Source organism: Lipotes vexillifer, unplaced genomic scaffold (assembly GCF_000442215.2).
Source record: "Lipotes vexillifer unplaced genomic scaffold, Lipotes_vexillifer_v1.1 scaffold413, whole genome shotgun sequence".
NCBI classification, from domain to species: Eukaryota; Metazoa; Chordata; class Mammalia; order Artiodactyla; family Lipotidae; genus Lipotes; species Lipotes vexillifer.
Window position 1 is genome coordinate 495,426 of NW_006769725.1, and position 5,134 is coordinate 500,559.

At 38.8% G+C, this 5,134-nt stretch overlaps 1 pseudogene; it reads left to right on the forward strand.

Annotated features, from left to right (window-relative positions):
- Positions 1–3,562: 3,562 nt before the first annotated feature.
- LOC103068288 (COP9 signalosome complex subunit 8 pseudogene) lies at positions 3,563–4,190 on the forward strand (annotated as a pseudogene).
- Positions 4,191–5,134: the final 944 nt, after the last annotated feature.

Genomic DNA, 5,134 nt, shown 5'->3' on the forward strand with positions numbered 1-5,134 from the left:
CCATATTATATACACTTCTTGTAACCTGCTTTTTCCACTTAACAATACATCCTGGTTCAAGTCTGTAGTATCATTTTATGTTATATTTACTATCAATATTAGTTATAGTTACCATTTTTCTTTCTATATCTGATATCTTTCTGCTCTTTTTTTTATTACTGTTTCTTTTGGTATTTAGAAAGGCTTTGCTTTTCTTCTAGGTTATAATTTTTGTAACATCTTTTGTAAAAAATAAAAACAAACAAAAAAACCCTTCACTTTTCTCTTTCTGCAGCTTCTACCATTTGGCTTGTCAACTCTGATATATTTTGACTGCACATATTACCTGTACAGCAGTGAGTTTGTTCTACTTTCTACTTTTTTGTGAGGGGTGGGTTTATTTCTATTTCATCAGAGCATACAATGCTTATACACTCTCCCTCTGCCTTTAAGTTTGAATTTTAGATCTACATTGAAATATATTAAATGTGTACCATCAGTCCATGTGCCAGGGTTTCTCCAGTCTTCTTTAGGTTGTATAAAACTCACCCTCTTGTTATATTTGTGAATACAGTACTCCTTGAGTGTTCACATTTTTTTTGTTTTTTGGGGTTTTTTTTTTTTTTTTGCGGTATGCGGGCCTCTCACTGTTGTGGCCTCTCCCATTGCAGAGCACAGGCTCCGGACGCACAGGCTCAGCGGCCATGGCTCACGGGCCCAGCCGCTCCGCGGCATGTGGGATCTTCCTGGACCGGGGCACGAACCCGTGTCCCCTGCATTGGCAGGTGGACTCTCAACCACTGCGCCACCAGGGAAGCCCGAGTGCTCACATTTTTGAAACTGTTTCCATATAGCCTTAGTACTTGAAGGACAACTTGTCTAGATATGAAATCTTTGACTTACACTTTCTGTTCTTTCTTTAAAAAAGAGTTTGATCCAAAGTTGTCTTGCTTTCTATCTTGCTTTCACAAACTCTGGTTTCAACTTGATTTTGTTCCTGTGTAAGTTATTTGGTCTTTTTGCCTGAAGGCCCAGAGACTTTTTTGTCTTTATGAATAAAGTCTAAGTTTCACAGGATATGTCTCTGAGTTGACCATCTGGGAAGTCTTTTGAATTATAACTTTAAATAACAATTCTATTGTATCACTTTGTTTTTCTTATTCAAGGACTCCAATTATATGTATGTAAGATCATCTTTGCCCATCTTCTATAGCTATCAGTTCCTCTGATTGTTTTTCTATTTTATATTCATGCTCTTGACTATTTTAATTCATTTCCTTAATACCCCTTGTTATATTTTTCATTAATTCTGTTCTCTCTTGGTCACCTTGTAGTTTAATCTTCATTTATGAGATGATTTTCTTTCTCTTCTGTTTCTTTCTGGAGCTTGCTTAGTTCTCATAGTCCTCCCCCCGCCCTTCTGAATTTTTGAAGTTTCTGACTGGGGTGGTGTTTTTGTAATATATGCAAATGTTTATTTAATGACATTATAATTATTTTTTCCACTCTTCATGGTTTTCAGAAGAATTTTCATCAACAGAAATGTTTTCTATTTTTTGTCTTCTTATAGTTTTTATGGTTGTTGTTACCTATTTTCTGTTTTCCAATATTTTATATTTTATTGGATGAGCAAAAAGAAATAATTCTATGTAGACAGGTGTTGGGCATTTGGTAGCTTCCTAGTTTTCTTAGTTCAAGAGCACCCTCTTCTGTTGGTATAATAAACTGAAATTTCTTTAAAAATGGCAACTTTGTGATGAGAAGAATTAGTTTGTCTTTTTATTTGTGATTCTCTTTTATTTATTTAGATATTTGTTTTCCACTGGTTTTTTCCCCTTTTTTGCCTCGCCACCAAGATTTTTCAATTCCGCACAAGTGGGACCCTCTCAAGATTTCCATCTTAGATCACCTGCACTTTTGAGACACTTTCTTTTGACTTTCAGGAGTTAGTGTTCTCATACACAAGGTGATATCTTTTAAAAACTCTATTTTCCATCACCACTAGACTAACACTGCCTTCTCTTTTTCATGAAGACTCTGACTCTCTACTTTGATATGTGCTCCAGAGTTGCCTTTACAACTAGTTATTTATTTCCCTTCTTCCCTGTAAATGAATTTATGATATTCTTTACGTCCTCGTTATGTCGTGGGCATGGGTCTGTGTGGTTTTACTTACTCTCGGATCTGTATAGTTTTTGGAAGATATGTGCAGTTTTAGATTCAGGTGGCTGTAATTTTCCTTAAATTATTTTGTTTCTTGGGGTCCTATCCTAGAATCCTTCTCTCTTTACTTTTCACAAACTTTAAATGACCTCAACCACTTGTATCCTTTCCTTAAGATTTATAGGCTAATGACTATCAAACTTTATTTTATTGCTGGGCTCCACATTTTTTTGAATGAACAATAAGATATCTCAACAGGTAACACCATAGTTACCCCTACTTAACATGCATAAGTCTAGACTATCTTTTACTCTCCACCTATTTCCATATCTGCTGCTCCTCCTGTGTCCCTCATCTTGGTAAATGGAACCACCCTGCAGTGTGCCCTGTCACATAAGACAGAACGCTTCCTATCACTCCTGGCTCCAGTCAGTCTCCAAGTACTAATGATTCTACCTCCTAAAGATCTCAAAGCTGTCTTGCACCACTCTCCAAATTCTGTAATTTAGGCCAGCATCACTCCTTGACTGATTTACTAAACCAGCCTCCTAACTGTTGTTCCTGCTTCCACTGTTGCTTCTTCCACTCCAGAGTCCACGTAATTTTGATAAAACTTTATTTTGATTGTGTCACCCCTCCTTCAAAAGGACATGCTGCCTTCATGATATAGTCTAGCACTCTTAGGTCTAAATGACCAGTCTTAATCTGATGACTGCTTACCTCTCTAGACTTCTCTCTCACCAGGCCTTGCTCTCTCCTTTCCCTTTCCTCTATGAAACATAAGAAACAGAAACACTGTAGAAGATTGTGGTCTCCAAATTGACCGCATTTAATTCTACATTCCAAATGCTGTTCTAGAAGCATACCGTTTCCCATCAAGGAGCGTGATATACCACCTAGGCAAAATAAAGGATAAAATCATATGATCATCTCAATAGATGCAGAAAAAACATTTGACAAAGTTCAACACTCATCCATGATAAAACTCTCCACAAAGTGGGTATAGAGGGAATCCACCTGAACATGATAAAGACTATATATGACAAACCCACAGCTAACATACTCAGTGGTGAAAAGCTGAAAGATTTTTCTCTAAGATCAAGCACAAAGCAAGGATGCTCTCTCTTACCACTTTTATTCAACACAGTATAGGAAACCCTAGCCAGAACCCTAGCAAGAAAAAGAAGTAAAAGGCATTCAAATAGGAAAGGGAAAAAGTAAAACTGTCTCTATTTGCAGATGGCATGATGTTACATATGGAAGATCCTAAAGACTCCACCAAAAAATCTGTTAGAAAATAAATTCAATAAAATTGCAAGATACAAAATCAATATTAAAAAATCAGGTGGGCGCAACTCCCAGAGGGACGGTCTGAGGTCCGGCTTGGTGGGGAGCTTCGGTGGCGGGACCGGCCGGGAAAATGCCAGTGGCAGTGATGGCAGAAAGTTCCTTTAGTTTCAGAAAGTTGCTGAATCAGTGGGAGAACCAGTAGCTCGAGGCTCCAGGAGGAACTGCTACACCCCCAGTGTATGGTCAGCTTCTAGCTTTATATCTGCTTTACGATGACATGAATAATGCAAGATATCTTTGGAAAAGAATACCACCTGCTATAAAATCTGCATTCTGAACTTGGGGGAATTTGGTCGGTAGGACAAAGAATCTGGCAGAGAGATTTCCCCGGGCTCTCTACCACCATCAGCACTCACCCGTGGTCTGAGACGGTCCAGCCAATCATGGAGGCATTTAGAGATGCCACCCCGAGACGAGCCTTTGCCCTGGTCTCTCAGGCATGTACCTCCATCATTGCCGATGATTTCGCAGCCTTTGTTGCACTTCCCTTGGAAGAGGCTGTGAAAGGTGTCCTAGAACAAGGATGGCAGGCCGACTCCACCACAAGGATGGTCATGCCCAAAAAGCCAGTTGCAGGGCCCCTGGATGTTTCCTTTAACAGGTTTATTCCCTTTTCAGAGCCTGCCCCAGTTCCATCCATCCCCAGTGAACAGCAGTTAGCCGGGCTCACCAATTATGTGGCTTTCCTCGAAAACTGACTTATCATTCTGAGTTCAAGATCCACCTTCAGAATCCTGAATACTGACAGAAAAATGTTAATTTTTATTTTCAATTTTGTTGGATGGATTAAGCACCTCAGCATTCCTTACTGAGTATGTGATAAAATATGTATATAGAATATAAAGTATATTATATATTTTTTGTCCTTAAACATGCTGAATGGTTGTTGAAACAATTATTTTATAATATTTGACAGTTTGGATGGAGCCCATCAGTATTAGGCAGTCATATTTCCTAGTGACTCATAAAATACAGCTCTCCTGCTTCATGTAGAACAGTGGTTATCAGCTGTTTTTTTCTGCCCCAGCACACGGCACACCCCCATCTCTACCATAGGTTGATAGTTGCAGTGATTCATCTGGGGTTTGAGGAGGATTGTCCCCAGGGGCAGTATCTGAAGAGCTGGGGACTCTAATTCACCCCCTTTGGAGAATATGCTCTTTTTCTCTCCCCTCCTGAGAATCACAAATATAAAAGGCTGAGATAGAGCTGAGGAACAAAGACCATCTCCCTAGTAAACCAGCTTGTTAACTTTAGATTTTTTTCTGAGAGTGTGAGTACATCCATTGCTGGCAGTGGAGGGCTTGCCATGAAAATGCGACTTATTAAAGACATTCATGAGAAGTATTAAGTTGTAATATTTCCTTTCAGAAGAAGGGAAACGTAAGTGTGGAACGCATTGTTTGGGAAAGAAGCTATTAAGTGATACACTTTGTACGACTGTCCTGCAGCCTATTGGTTGCTTATATTTAGTCCTTGGGTCAAGTTTTGCCCTTTGGAGAAATACTGAACAAGTCTTTCATTTTTTTTGTGTGACAGCCCTCTGAATATTTGAAGTTGTTTATTGTACCTTTAGGTTAAAACCACCCCCTAGTTCATTTATTCTGCATTTGTTCAATAAATATTTAATTGAATTCTTCAA